Source organism: Coturnix japonica, chromosome 2 (genome assembly GCF_054131305.1).
Source record: "Coturnix japonica strain WE chromosome 2, WE-NBRP24, whole genome shotgun sequence".
Classification (NCBI taxonomy): Eukaryota; Metazoa; Chordata; class Aves; order Galliformes; family Phasianidae; genus Coturnix; species Coturnix japonica.
Genome location: NC_140664.1, coordinates 38,154,632 through 38,170,804, shown reverse-complemented (window position 1 = coordinate 38,170,804; position 16,173 = coordinate 38,154,632). Strand labels below are relative to the sequence as shown.

The 16,173-nt window shown below is 43.5% G+C and overlaps 1 protein-coding gene across 18 annotated transcripts in view; it reads left to right on the top strand.

Moving 5' to 3' along the window:
* DTNA (dystrobrevin alpha) overlaps positions 1–16,173 on the top strand; it is a 190,260-nt gene that overhangs the window by 38,425 nt on the left and 135,662 nt on the right. Inside the window, exon 1 of one of the 18 annotated variants that reach the window (XM_085537450.1) lies at positions 8,246–8,324. The exons of 16 other annotated variants lie outside the window; for them this stretch is intronic. The gene's annotated coding sequence lies outside the window, so the exon portion shown is untranslated. Of the gene's footprint in view, positions 1–8,245; positions 8,325–16,173 lie in introns of those variants that run through there. One more of the 18 variants, XM_085537431.1, reaches the window with a different exon arrangement.

Genomic DNA, 16,173 nt, shown 5'->3' with positions numbered 1-16,173 from the left:
AGGGTTAACTCACAGGGTTTCTTGTACTTAGTGAGTCTTTGTCTTGAATAATCTTTCCCTTACAGTTTTGAGTGCTGTTTCCCTATCGGCTGGATTTTGTTTTAAACCTTTGCCCTTCATCAGGGAGATGTGCTGCCTGAAATGCTGCTTTTTTGTTACAGAGTTGAAAAGCCAACTGTTTTCCACAGTGCAGGGGATACAATCAGTATCTGTTTGCTTGTTTGGCTGTGCATTCACTTACCTGCTATTTCCTTGTGTGAGTTTGATCACAGCACAGCGTTCATTATCTTTAAACCTGGTGTTTGTTTGCTCTCAAATAACGCTCTTACTTGGCTTTTGGCATTGATATTTATTTACATTTTGGTTTTTATGTTTAAACCAAATCAATCCTATCAGTAATGAAAAAAACATATGCGTTCCCCTGATGGTCTTTACTTAAGATGTGAGTTTGTGAGTAAGAAGAACCAAAGAGTTTTGTTCTTTCCACAGTTTACCAAAAGTAATTGCAGTATCTAGTGGATTCATCTTGTATATGAGAATCGCCTAAGTGGCAACGTCATGTATTCTGGGCACGAGTACTGCACGTTTGCAGCAGGGATGCTCCTAGACTTGGCGTTGGCGCCCATTCACCCAAATATGTTCAGCATTCCTGATGTGTCGGTGGTGCCCACGAGGGCTGTAGGAAGTGGGTACTGCCTGCAGGTTCCTGGAACACTGAGCATTTCTAGTTCTACATACAAGCACAAAGAGACTCATGCAGTGTCATTGTGTGCCTTGCAAAATATGTGCAAGCGAACGAACTGAAATAGAAATGCTTGAAGGAAAGATGATGGATCTGATATGTTTGATTGTCTTTCTTCCATTTGATCCAGTTGATCAACCTGTTGATTTTGCAAAACACCTGGGTGAGCAGATCTGTTGGACTAAGGGAAATGGTGGTGGTAGGAGGGCAGCTGGGCTGGATGATCTTGGAGGACTTTTCCAGCCTTGGTGATTCTATACTTCTGTGAATTGTTTTCTGTGAATTGTTTTCTGTGTGGTTAAATGTAGGGGATGAAGGAGAGGGAAATGCAGAATCTTCAGTACAATTGTAGAGAGAAGAACAATTACAAGAGTGAGAAATGCCATTTAAGCCGGTTCTCTGATTGTTGATAATAGTTGGATGTTTTCTTAGCTAGTTGGTACTACTTAAACACTTCAGTCCCATGCAAAATTCCAGGTCAGCTGGTTCTTACATTAAGATGTTTTGGTATTGAAGTGGAAGAAGAAGTTTGAGAAAAAATATGTATGTTGGATGAGTGAAACATCACAGTGGGTCTTAGCAGAGCTATGGTTGTTTCTTGCTTTTGCACTGGATTCCTGTGCAGATTTGGGCAAGCTGAGTTTTCTAAACCCCTGCAAAATGGAAGGGAGCGCTTGTATTTAGATGGCAGGTCCTGTAGGGAATAGGCATTGCCTCAGGATCACAGCGTCACAGAATTGTAGGGGTTGGAAGGGACCTCCAGAGACCAGTGAGTCCAACCCCCTGCCAAAGCAGGCTCCCTACACCACGTCACACAGGTAGGCGTCTAGGCAGGTCTTGAATATCTCCAGAGAAGGAGACTCCACCACCTCCCTGGGCTGCCTGTTCCAGTCTCCGTCACCCTCACCATAAAGAAGTTCTTGCGCACATTTGTGCAGAACTTCCTATGCTCCGGTTTCTGTCCATTTCCCCTTGTCCTGTCTCCACACACTGTTGATAAGAGTCTGGCCTCTCCACTTTGACCCCCACACCTCAGATATTTATAGACCTGGATCAGGTCCCCTCTCAGTCTTCTTTTCTCAAGGCTAAGCAGACCCAGTTCACTTAGCCTTTCCTCATAGGGGAGATGCTCCAGGCCCTTCATCATCTTTGTGGCCCTCTGCTGGACCTTTTCCAAGAGATCCCTGTCTTTTTTGTACTGGGGAGACCAGAACTGGACACAGTACTCCAAATGATGTACCAGCCTCTGATAAGGCTTGGAACAATTGACTTCTCTATTCCCCAGGGGTATGGCAAAAGGGGTCAGGGAGGATGAATTCACAGATTTGGAAGCAGAGGTTCACCGCACCTTTCACAACCTTCCTAAACTGCTTAAGAAAGATAGACTGACACTCCGAGGTGAGCAGCAAATAGAATTAGTGTTCCATGGGAAATTCCTGACTCAGTTCAAAATTAAATTGCATTTCCCTACCGCAGTTTATTACTTTTCAGAAGCATTGGTTCAGGAGCGTGTTGTTCTCTTTTCATTATCTGAGGCCCTTCTCTCGTAATTAAATGTCCAAGAGGCGCTGGAGAGCTTCGTCAGAGGGAAACCCGCTTTGTATTGTGGGAAGTGAAGCCGCCAGAAACAAACAGCTGCAGGAAGAAACAGGCATCTGAACCAGGTAGAGATGTTCCCGGGATAAGGAGCTGCAATGCAGTGTTGGGTTGACTTAAAAAATATGTTCTGATGTGAAAACCATCTGAAATAACAACTTTAATTCGGATTAGTGGTAAGTTGGAAAATCTTTAATAAACTGTTGTTTTCCCATGGAAAATGTTGATACATCTGCTATAGTTTGTAGTTTATATACTGTAGTGTTGGTGTGGTTTTCTTTTGAGATGGAGAATCCCTGGCTAGCTTTGTTTGCAGTATTAAGACAAATATGATGTCACCTGTTTGGTGACCCAGCAGCACGAAGGTGACATCGTGCAGATGAGGCAGTGAGTGTAGCACATGCCAATTCAATTCCTGCAGTATTGGAGCATTCTGCTTTGGGGTACTGTATGTGTGGGGCAGATATACCCCAATTAGATGCCCTAATGCTGATGATGTGCTGTCCACCACTAATGTGTGCCACACATTCCTGCTCCAAGGAGCTGCCTTCTTGGTGTCACTTGGGAACAAGCCCTACTTTACCATGGCTAGTAGCATGCTTGGTCTCAAGCAGGCAGGCCTCAGCCTCATACCTGTTACCATCAAATTGTAAGTGTCTTTGTCATGGGAGTTCAGGAAGGTCATAAAAGGTATATATGGGTTTGCAACATTTTTTTTTCCTTTAATAAATTATACAATTCTTCCATTGTGAACCTTGTTAAAAGCAGTGGTGGAAATGTACGTTATAATCCTTCTTTAATAGACTCTGCAGTTATTGCCTATGGCTCCTGTTTCCTTTCTGTTGTGATCATTTTTTTTTCTATTGTACATCTTTATTTCTAGCCTCATCTTCAGAGTTTTTTTTCAGTGATCATTCTGCTGAAGATTAGGAAAGAGGAGTGTTGTCTGGAATTGCTTGGTAAAAAGTTTAAGGGCTTTTCCCCAAGGTTCCCTGAGAAGATGCTGGCATGTTTCTGAGCTCACACACACCTGGGAGCAGCTCTCAGTGATATAATTTCCTTTGGGTCCTAATGAATCTGCTCCCAGTGCCAGCAGCTAATTTGTTTTGGCAGAATATGACAGGCAGTGCCTTATACAAGGCACCACACTGCAGAAAGCCTCGAGCCTGTAATTTTGTAACTCTGTCATAGAGAAAGAGAACACGCAAAAACAACCAAACCTAATGAAATTATGGTGTCCTGTGTAGCCATGTATGACCTCAGAGCCAAGGAGCTCTCACAGCTGCATTTACTGGGAATCCACGCAAGTCCTACACTCGCTATTGATCCTGGCTCCATGAGTATAAAGCAACAGAGCACTTCTTGAGCTAATTATTACTGTAATTATTTCTGTATGAAGTGACTCTACCTGGAAATACAGTGAGACTTCCCACTAATGGGATGCTTAAAAATGCATCTAATTGCAGCAGTGGTAGTTGAGAAAGCTTTTGATACCTAACAGTCTGGAGAAAGTTACCCTCCCCTACCAAGGGGGCTATTGCACAAAGCCAGGTTTCTGAACCAATTGCATGGCCTCTTGTTACATTTGGCTATAAAACCTGAACTGAGATGTGTGCACTGAGTAATAACGATGGGATGAGAAAGCGCTGGGCACAATGAATCTCTGCTTATTAATTTATTTGTGGCTTCTGCTGAACTTAACCTTCCCTGGGGCACAGAAAGGAGCGGAAGACAGCAAGTATCTGCCCATCATCTCTGATAAGCCGCATGAGGGCTTGGCGTCTCCTTGTTTGCAATTGCTCTGAGATCAAGGGATGGAAAACGTTACCTCAGTTCTTGTTTTCTTTTATATCTTTTGTAAGGATGAGGCTGCACTATCAAATACCTCCCTGTAAATTTCTAAGGACGTTTGCACTCAGTGCAGCCCCAATAAGAAGAAAGAAAGTGAAAAAGGAATGAGACACAGAAGTCTGTGAGCAAGTAGGCATTAAAAACAATTTATTGACAACTAGTGCCTAGTTCTTTCAAGCACAACAAAATTAAGCTCAGCTAAAGCACAGAAAAGTACATTAGGAGCAACATTGTCCTTGGGTACTCATCACCAAATAACAGCTGCAGACAGAATTAATCCTAGCCTTTCCCAGTGCATTTCCAAAGTACACCTTTTAACAAGACTGGTTTTAGTTTGAGAATGTGGAGAAGTACACGGTACTTAGCAAAAGAATTAAACATTTTCATTGCTGATTATTTTACTATTGTTATTATTTAGCACAGGTGGGACTGTCTCCTTTCTTTAGCTTTGGCTTCAAAACTCATTTAATATATACACATGAAACGTTCAGTTTGACTGCATTATCTGGTGTGTGGAATTTCATCTCAAGCACAGTGTTTAGCGAAGCAACCAGAAATAAAAAGTTGGTGGTGACTTGGACTAACCCTTGTGCTATTCAATGTGCACCCACTTGGAAACAGTGTATTGCCTCTGATGAAGGTGTAAAGCAGATTGGCTTTGTGCCCTTATGCCAGCATGGTGGCGGTGGGTTGATGGCTGATAGTAGTGGTCTTTTCCAACCTTGGTTCTGTCTCTTTGGCAGGTAGGGCTGGAGGCAGGCAGTTCTCCCAGTATGGAAAGCACAGAATGGGCTGTTGCCAAAAGGAGCTCAGTCATAGAATCATATTATAGAATCATAGAATGGCCCAGGTTGAACAGGACCACAATGATCATGTACTTTCAACCCCCCTGCTACGTGCAGGGTCACCAAACTACTAGACCAGGCTGCCCACAGACAAAGGGAAAAGGCTGTAACTTGAAGCTAGGAAGATGAGGTAAGCCCTAGGAAAATGTTGTCTCTGAAATACACTGCCAGTGGAGGCTGTAGAGTATCCATCTCTGGACGTGCTAGGAACGGCTTTAATAAACATGAGTGTATTTGGCTGTATCTCGCAGCAGGAGGTGGATTACAGATCTTTTCTGTCTGCCCTGTGATTTGCTGATACTGGTGATAATCCTGTGCCTGGAATTATTTTCTTATTGCAGTGCATGCTTCCTTAATTCTGTTAGGACGGGTCACTGTGCAGAGCAGGACAGTTTTTGCTGAGGTGCAGAGTGCAGAGGCACTTAATCATGGTGTAGTTTCCTCATTTTGAAGTGTTCCTTAGGTGAGTAGTTAGGACACAAACAGCTGGCTTTGCGTTTCAGCTCAAATACCATCATCCTGAAATACTTGGAGACATCACTCTGTCAGCTGGCACTTGACAAGCCGTCCTAAATTTGCAACACGTAATTGGATTCTTAGGATGAAATCCGAGTCCCCTTTGAAGTCATGGGTTTTTATAGGGTACAGATTTCATGCTGAGGCCCAAGTGGCGTCCACTTGTACATGGCGGGCTTTGCTGTCCCAGGCAGACTGCTATGTGTGGGATGGGTGCACTGGAGGGTATGAGAGTGTGTCACTCTGCGTGGCCAATATCTGTATGCAGAAGGGCCTTTGGAGTGCCTGTGGGGGTGAGGGAGGCTTCACGACAGGCGTTATATTGGGGGAATCAGTTACTCTTCTTTTTCCAGTTAATGTCAACAGAACTATATTACATCATCTGGAATGAAAGAAGAGAGGCAGTCAGTGAGAACACAGAACCTGTTTTGGGTTTTCAAATTTGGTTGGCTAAGACTTCAGACATTCTGTATTCTATTCAGTGTAACTTTGTTTTTCCTTCTTGCTTTTTTTTGGGAGGGGTTCTCCCCCCAAAATATTATTTTTTAATTTCCAATAACCAATAATAAGAATTTAATAGATAGGCGTAACCGTAAGTAGAATGTTTTGCTAACTAATGGTTAATGCCCTGTGATGAAACTCATGTAGAGATGTCTCCAGTTGTTGTGAGCTAGAATAGCTCTGCTGAAAGTGCTTTGGCTTTGTTTATGTCAGAACTAACTCAGAGCAAGTTCATTGTTCACGCTGTGGCTACTTTAGATTTAGCGGAGATAATTGGACGTTCATCCTCAAACAGAGATCATACTGACGTAAAAGCTCGGTGCTAATCTCCAAGCTGGGAGTTAAAATTTCACGTGTTCCTAATGTATGGTTGCATTTCCGCATCCAAATTGCTTTGCAGGCTTTTCTCAACTGTGCAGTGATTCACCATGTGTTTGAATGGTACATGTGTACCCCAGGCTAGAACCAGCCTGCAAGGAAGCACAACGCCTGGGCTTTAGGACCACCAATAGATCAGTCGTTAATAACTTTACTGTGTAATTAAATCAGAATGATTCGAAACGACCATTAGGGGCAAGAGAGCAGAGGAAAGCTGTTTCATCCTCACAACGTCATGTTTTCATTGACCTACTTACAGCAGGGAAAGAAACGTGTTCCTTCCCATTACAGCAAAATAGGTTTGTTCAGCAATTTTATAATGCAGCGGCATAGGAGCAGACCAGCTTTTCCAACCACGCCAGGAGGATTTGGCAGCACGAGTAACATTATTTCACACACTTAGCGCTAAGAAGTGTAAGTTCCTGTCCAAGCTATAATGTTATTAACCCAATCAATTCAGCAGAAAGTGCTTTGACTGAGAAAAAAGACCTGTATTCAGAGGCGAGAGGAAAAAGGATGTGCCTGGAAGTGTGCAGAGAAGCCTTTTACTGGCAACCACGTTTCCATCATCTTCCTTTTCCCAGATGCAGAGCCCCTGCCCTCCCTGAGGCCCCTCTATCATCCTCTTGCTGCTGGGCAGCCCTGAACGAGGGGCCCTGGGCCTGCCTTCCTTCCTCATGTTCACCCTGCAGCAGGTGTAGCAGCACACAAGGCAAATCCCAGATGCTCTTGGTCTTTCATAGTGTGCCATGGGGCAGTGGTGGCCACTTGCAGGGCTGGGGACATTGCAGGGAGTGAGGGGAAGGCTGGCTCAGGCCTGGTGGCATGGGGCTGTGCTGGCTGCAGCACTCAGCGTGTGATACTGATGTTGGCTGCCTTCTGTCTGGGTCAGTAAACCATCTCATTTTGCAAATAAACACCTGCAGCTAGCCCATCTCAGGCCAGCCAGGTCACGTCCCTCCACAAGGTGTTTTTGCTAACTTGGTATTGTCAGAAGCATTAGTCACTGCAGTGGTGGCTTAATAAGTCACAGTAGGAGCCAGCTGGTAATTAACAAATTAAAGATATCCTAGATATTTTCCTCAAATATTTCATGTGTAGCAAAAATAATTAGAAGCAGAGCACTTCAGCTGTTTGAAGCAGTTACATACATGAAAAACATCCTGCCGTGTCAGGAAATAATTCATTCACAGTGGCCAGCAAGGCCTAATTTTGCTGCCATCTCAGGATTCATAAAAGCACACACAAGAGCTGTGAAGCAGAGAGAGAACAAATCCTGCCCCCTTTTTAACCCTTTAATTCTGTCCTGTTTAACATACTTATCCAAATGGCTGTCAGCTGCATCTATCTTTAGTAGCGGCACCTCTCCATAGGGTTCAGCTGCTCCCTTCTGCGCTTAACTTTCATGTTAGAAACGTTCTGAAGTAGAAGCTCGTGTGTGTGCTCAGAAGCGAATCATCTCTTGGAAAGATGAAATCAGCTTGCAGTCACAAGGAGGAGAAACAAAGGCAGTACAAATTGCATTAAACCTCTAACCAGGGCGAGGCTGTATTGTGTAGGTTAGGGAAAGTACTTTGGAATGCGCAAGCTTGCCTTAACTCACTTGGGGTTGCTTTATTTTATCACCAGATAGTGACCAGTGGTTTCAAATTAAGATGCTCTCAGTTACCCGTGCTTGATGGGTGAGTGGTGAGTGATAGCGCGCTTTGGTATGTCTGCCTTCCTTGCTGCTTCAGCTTCCGTCATCCCTTAGCCTGGCCCAGGGCTGGGCTCTGAGTGTACCGGAGGCCTTTGACTCTGCTTTCTCTCTAAGACAGGATCTCATCTTCTCATCTGAGCACTTTGAGGCAGAAGAAGGAAGGAACAGAGTGAGCGACTGGAGAGGCATCATTTCGGTGGGTAGGGCACAGCTAACGCCATCATGGGAGCTATTGGTACCAACAACAGCTTGGAGAAATATGATCTGCATCTGAAAACTTTCTTCTTGGAGAAAGGAAAAAAAAACCTGTTGAGAATGTGTATCTTTTGATAAAAAGCAAGTGCAACTCTTTGTCAGACAGTGGCAGAGGTTTTATTCAAGGTTGGGCTTATCGTTAGAGGTGTGAAGGGCTGTATGATGCAGTGAAAGACAGAAGTGGCTGCCCCCGTAATACCTTCTCTCTTTGCTTCATTTATTCAGCTCCACATTGTTTGATGGATGAGCAGCAGGGATTTCAAAGAATGTGTTTCTGAAGCTTATGAAAGAAACAAAATTCCTTGCGCAATTTCAAGTTTTTAGCTTCTTAGGGTCAGACATTTGGAGTACTTAAAGCTTTCATTACTACACGGGGGGGTAGAGGTAGAAGTCATTCTCTTCTCTGAAGTCATTCACACAAAGTTGTTAACAGTGCAGACCTGTTCTGTGTACCCTGAGTTCTCTGTTGTTGTTGGGGGTGGCTTTTACTTTGGGGTTTTCTGATCATGCTTTGTACTGGCTGTTGTTCAGGCGTTTCACTGTTTTTGCTGTGTAACAGTAAAGCAGGAAAGCTCAGGCAGCCCTGGAGTCACTCTGTGTGCAGAGTGTGGTCCTGCTCACCACACTGGGAATGGTGAGCCCGGAGATCCATCGCAGATTAGTATTTCCCACAAAGAGGATATACAGAATTCTCATGGCATTTTAAGCCACAGGGATTTCTCTTTTCTCTAGTTTGTTTTAGCAAAATAAGATCCTTGTAGCTCAAGATTAAAGGAGCACTGTGATATTTGGATATTGCCTTCAAAGCCCTATATTTCAATACAATCATTCAAAAATAAACTTCACATTGGCAAAATGTGCTTTTTTTTACCTGCATTTCTTTTATTCTGAACAACTATCCTTTTTATTCCAGCTGCCCAATGCTCTGAAAAATACCTTTTCTTCTGACATTCTTTGTTCTTTGCTCATTGCCCCAATCGTTTGAGTCAAGCTTAGGCTCTTCCCTTCCATTTTTATCTGATACCTGGGAAGCAGGGAGCTGGAGTGTGAGTTGTGTGAGGGGTCTGGATGGCTGAGGAATTCCACAAAGGCTGCTGCTCACTTGTGGCTCACTGCACTTGCAACTTACTTTTGCTAAGATAAATAGCAGAGCACTGCCACATTGGTTCAGAATGCAGGTGGCTGAGCTGGCAACCCGCTTGTTTTGTAGCTTTCAGAGCTGTCGCCCCGACCTGGAATCCCCAGCAGGCTGCAGGGCAGCAAGAACAGCAGTTCTGCTGGCAATTGATTGGAGCTCTACTGACCTCACGCCCACAGAGTGCTTCCTTTTATTTTAAACAGCCGTGCAAAATGCCCTTCCCAGCCACTGCCTCAGTGTCCTCCCTCCCTAAAGCAGCAGGTGGCTGGACCCTGACATGCCGCATCTGGCACGTTTTGCAGTTGTTTTCTGCTTCTTGATGATGCAAGGATATGGATATTGTTTCAGCTGCTCTTGTCCATTCCTCTGCGCTATGAAATAAAGTCTGCCTGCTTTAGGTATTAGGATTTGCCGAGGTTGGTTCTACTGTTGAACTTAGTGTATTCGTAGGATCCCAAAGACTGTGTGTACAGATCCATGCTGACTTCTTGCAGCGAGTATCTCACTGTGTGTGAGAACCCAGGCACGTATACGTGTATGGTTTTGAAGCAGTGATCATGGTGATATGTGCAGACTTCTCTACTCAGCACTCAGCCTTTTCATTTGGATGTAGATTTCTGTGATCAATTGCTAGTGTGAAAAATCCAGTCCATCCTGTTCAGAATACACATGTTTATTCAGACCATGGTTAAAGCTCATGCTATTCATGCATGCTTTTTGCTTCCGTGTAAGTTTTGTTTTACTTTGATCTTCTGTAGTGCCCAACATGCTTTTAGAAACCACTTCCCCGCAAACTGTTATTTCACTGTAATTATAAGAGAACATGCATATAAATTACAAATGAGAATATAACCCAACTGGATGTTCCTAGAAACAGGAGAGCACTTACGTGCAATACAATACATTAATCATGTATAAGGATTCAGCTATTAACTGAATTCTTTTAATACAGTACATTCAGTACCAAGATTATGTGAAAAATCTTCTCAGGGAAAATGTTTATGGGCTTTTGAAATGGCCTTTCTTTTTCTTTTATTTTTGGCTTCAGTTTTCTTAACTTTCCATCAGCACTCTCTTGTTACAGATTTGAAAGTGAAAAGCTCAGATGACTCCAGGTTAAGTTACCTCTTGTGTGTATTGATGGGTGTGCAAATATAGATATACCTACAGATGTACATATCTGTGCACATATGGGGTAATATGTTTTGGACCCGTTTCTACAAGCTTTTCTCTTTATGAGAATCTCATGGTGCATTTAGTGCTGTTTTGTTTCAGCAGGACTCCTTGTGGTCAAGGGTTTTGTCTGCTGGATGCATTCACAGCGTGGACCTGTGGTCATTGGTATGGTGTTTCTCAAATGAACTCAACCCTGGTAAATCAAGTGAGCTATTGTTCCTTAAGAAGGTGTTATCCCTTGGGCTGGGTTCGGACTTATACATTACTAAATGTCATTGATAAAACAAAGAGGAAGGGAAGTGGAATGCTTCAAGCAACCTTGCTTTTGACTGCCTGTATGAAGGCAGTCCACGTGCAGTCCCTTCCTCAGGCTGGCAGGATGTGCTTCAATGGTGGTGAAATTCTTGTACTGATTTAGGAAGAAAAAAACAGAAAAGAGAGGTGGTTTGGGGATGAAAAGCCATTTTGCTTTTAAATAAAGAATGGGATTTCCCCAAAACTGGAGGAAGTGGCATAAGCAGCAGGAGATAACACATCTACCACTTGTAAATTATCTTCTATCTGAAGTGCAAAAGTTTGAGCAAGAGACATTGCAGTTCTCTTTGGAAGAAAAATCTGTTTTTTGAGTAGCTGGTTCTCACCTAAATCCTTTCTTACTGGAAAACACATCAATTGTGATGCTCATAGCAGTATTTAGAGCAGCAGATATATTTAAATCCGAGTTAAATCTCACTACTGAGATTTGCATAGTGAAACTTTGCTCGAACCACACCACCACTAGCAAGTGCAATGCCACAAGAACTCTACAGTTTAAGCCAGATGTTCTTTCACACTGGTAGTGTTCTAGACTTCATGGTGTGGCCAGAAACCCAGCTGGTTTGTGCCCTGTGCTTCCAGGTAGATCTGTAGAGACTCTTCTGCTTTTCCCTTCTCGATGACTCCTCCACAGGGCAATGTGCCACACCTGAGTGCTCCTCACAGCCTCTGTGATTGATGGGAGATGAGAGAAGTGTTTTCTCTTCTCACACAGCGGACATCACTCCTGTCTGAGGGCCTAAGGAAAGAAACCTGCACCTTCCTGATGCCCTGTTGACTGCTGTCCTGATGGGTTTTTGGGACAGGATGCCCATTCATTCATAACTTCATTCATAAAATAACCCCGTTTCATGCCCTGGAAATAGAGCAGTAGTGGAGGCTGGATTGCACACATAAAGCTTTCAGAGCTTTGAATGTAGCATTACCATTTGTGTCTGACTTTTGGAGATGCTCTGCAGCTGTATCTCTGAATGAAATCCACGGAAACCCTACATGCCAATCACACTATTACAGTGTAGCTATCTTTACCAAGTCTGTCCTGTATGGCTTTTGATGGCTGCTTTCTGGCACTTGCAGCTCACCTGGTTACTTATCTTATGTCTTATCTTTTGTCTTTCATTTAATAAATATTGTACTTGCAATTCGCCCTTGTTTTATGCTGTCATCCAACTTGTGATCTGGAGCAGCAGTGGTTCTTCTGACGCTGTTGAAAACTGATGAATAGAATTGCTTGGAAAGTAATCTGTACTGGAAATCTTACTACAAATAAAATCTAGCTGGTTATTACAGAATTGATAGTCCTGTTCATTGACCTGCCCAGGGCAGAATGGAAGGTCAACTAAACATTGAACCCTTAGTAAAGAAGTGTCACTTCATATTAGTATGACAGTCCTAAGATAGGATCACACATTATTAATGGTAAGATGTGCAGAAGCCTGCTTACAGATTTAAAAGCAGCATGAGAGTGATCATTGAGCAAGACGTTTGCACTGTCATCTTCCAAATGGCAGCTCTATGATTCATCATGAAGTAAAGAATTTCTGGTGCTCCTGTTCTTTTGACCTGATGTGAGAACTTTATGGCTTGACTTTTTGACTTCCACAAGTTAAATGCATTACTGCAGTTCTAAATCTAGTCTTTCCACGAAGATACAACATTACACAGTGAATGCTTAAAAATTCCAGGGGGTTCCTGGTAGTCAATGGGCGAACCTGAGGCATGGTACTGACCACGCTGTCTCTGCTTGGCACTGGAAATGGTCCTTTGCTGCTCTGAAGGAGGTTCTGTTTGGCTCCTCTTTCTCTGAAGGTCGGTTTGTGTAAAACCTGCTCCAGATTTCCTTTTGGCACGCAAATAGAACTGCATGCTACTTATCTGGGTATCCTCTTTCTTGCATCTAATACTAGCACGCATCTCAGATTTCTTTTTCATCTGCAGGAATATGACTGTGATAATTTGACCGTAACAGCCTGTGTGGCTCCACTCGTGTTTAGGCAGCCCATTTGGCTCTCTGTGGCCTTCAGGCACATGACCTTGGGAGAGGCAAAGGCTATTCATGCTCCTAAAGCCCTCTGCGTGGGTATGATGTGTGTGGGCATGTGTTTCATGTAACTTTGCAAGGGCATGACTGATAGACAAACTATCCTTCTTTGTCTCTCACTGCCCAGATTGGCCACAAGACACTTCTTGACTCGTCTGAGTTCAGCTGGCAGCTCTGCCGCCTTTTAGCTTCCCTTCTTTTTATTTTTCTGCGAATTATCAACTCACTGGAGGGCAGTTGATAATATTGTCCGTGATAAACAAAACACATAAAGTCCTAACTATGTAATAGCGCTGCCAATTAGGAAGGCTGTCCAGCTGCTCCCATTATAGTACCCTGTTTTTCAGGGTATTCTTGAAACTTTTAACATTGGAGATGAAACCTTTCAGGGCAGCTGCTTTCCTCAGCTTGAGTATTTTTGGAATATTTCAGCTTAAGTGATTCAGTAAGACTGAGAACAAAGCTGGCATAAAAATAATAATATATATATATATTCATGTTAAAAGAAAACCTCAGATACTGTCTTTGGTATGCTTCAGTATTCCTGTCCTTTGGAACAAGAATGTAAACTTCAGTAGACCCCTTGACCTTTGTGTGAGGAGCGTGTATGTGGTTTGTGCAAATGTGCCCATATTTGACTTATATATTAGCCCTTAGGGCAAAAAGATGCCAGAGCTGGTCACATGTGCTGAGAACCGGTTTTAAACTAAGACAGGGGAGGTTTATTGTAGATATTAGGAGGAAGTTTTTCACTCAGGAGGGTGGTGACGCACTGGAGCAGGCTGCCCAAGGAGGTTGTGGATGCCCCATCCCTGGAGGCATTCAAGGCCAGGCTGGATGTGGCTCTGGCCAGCCTGATCTGGTGGTTGGTGACCCTGCATATAGCAGAGGGATTGAAACTGAATGATTATTATGGTCCTTTTCAACCCAGGCCATCCTGTGAGTATAACCAATTGAATCTTTGACACATTCAGCTCTTCCACACATGCTGGAGAACTTCTTTGCCGCCTTCTGGCACTTGTGAATCCATGAACACCTGGCAGACTTTCTGCTGCGTTTGTCTTCACATGCCTTTGGTAGACACAGAGCTGCTCAACCAGAAGATGAGGAGTTGAAGACTGTATCTATAGATCTTACACACAGAGAGGATGATGCAGTGTGCAGACTGAACTTCGTCATCTCACAGCTCTTAAACATGGAGACTAATGAACCAAGCAGACATGTAACATTCTTGTTACCTAATTCCCGTGGAATAATACACTGTATATAATTTGACATTCAAAACAGTTCCGACCCAAGATCTTGGTGTGCTTTCAAGCTTCACCTAATACCCCATGAGGTAGGTGTAGCACAGTGAGGACCATACAGCCTGCCAGTTCTAGGGCAGCATAGGCTATGCTGTGCAACAGATGGAGGAGGGCAAAGGATCGATTCCTATTCCAGGGCAGTAAAGTCTCAGGAGAGAGAAAGGGTCTTATGTTCAAATTTCATTTCAGTGTTGGTTTATGAAGAACTGCTTTTCAAAACTTATAGCTTTCTGCCATGTTGCCAAGCACTGGTTAAACAGATCTCATGGGGAAAAAAGCAAAACACAATGAAAATAAATATATGAGCAATTTGAAACCTTGGTTACAGAATACTGGCTGGTATTGAGATGAAAATAATCCTCCTGTCATCATTGTGCCTCGTGTTAGGAGCACATCTCTGCTCTGTATTTATTTTTTGTACTTCTTCAGTGCTCTCCCTTCAGGAAAAGACCTTTGATTGAATTTCTGTTTATTCACTCTAGTCAGATGAAGATTATTTCCAGTTTGTTTATTTAATGCCCCATGCTTACCATATTTTATCCACATGAATAGGTTTGCATGAGAACAATGTGAAAGTTGCATGTGGAGGGGAGCAAAGAGTTAATATTTTTCTGGACTACACAGTACTTTGGATACATTTCTCTAATGATTCTCCCAATCCTCTTAGGTCCACCTAAATAAATTCTCTATTATGGAGAAGAATTTAGCAGTTTACAATGCTGAGAGATATTTTTCCCTTCAAAAGATCTTGTTTATATATCACAGAATTACAGAATGGTCCAGGTTGGAAGGGACATCAAGGATCATGCATCTCCAATGCCACTGGCCACAGGCAGGGCCACCAGTGTCCACATGTAATACCAGACTAGGCTGAAAACCTCCAGGGATGGGGCATCCACAGCCTCTCTGGGCAGCCTGTTCCAGCACCTCACCACTCTCATAGTAAAGAACTTCCCCCTGATATCCAACCTAAACCTTCCCTCCTTCAACTTAAAACCACTTCCCCTTGTCCTGCCGTTATCTACCCTTTCAAAGAGTTGACTCCCCTCATTTTTATAGGCTCCCTTCATGTACTGAAAGGCTGCATTGAGATCACCCTGCAGCCTTGTTTTCTCCAGGCTGAACAAGCCCAGCTCCCTCAGCCTGTCTTCATAGGGGAGGTTCTCCAGCCCTCTGATCATCTTCGTGGCCCTCCTCTGGACCCTTTCCAACAGCCCCTTGTCTTTCTTGTACTGAGGGCTCCAGACCTGGACACAGCACTCCAGATGGGGCCTCACAAGGGCAGAGTAGAGAGGGGCAGTCACCTCCCTGTCCCTATTGGCCACCCTTCTTCTGATGGAAGTAGTTGCACTGACACTCTGTGTAACTGCTCCAGTTTCCCCTCTCGTGGCAGGGATGTAAGGATAGGTGAGTCATTAATCAGTACTTTGTTGAAAGGAAAACTCAACCAAAATCCATAGTTAGGTGATGTACTAAAGGCATGGCCCTTCATTATTGCAAGTCAGACCTTCCTGCTATGGGCAAATGCATGTTTGGAAACAAATGAAAAGAAGATAGCCCACATCCCAACAATTTGCTCCAGACAAAAGTTGCCTTCCTGTCTTCTTCGGAGGAACACTCAATATTTATGTAGGCTGTAATTTGTGTATTAAACCATAGGTCCCAGTATAAAAACATTATGGGGTAGAGAAAGCTATACAGAACTCAGTCATTATTTAAATATGCTCTGGGCTTTCATTGTGGAGTAAATGGATAACCAGCTGCTCAGATACAAATATTCTAATTAAGATAGGAGAGTATCTGGTAAGGACTG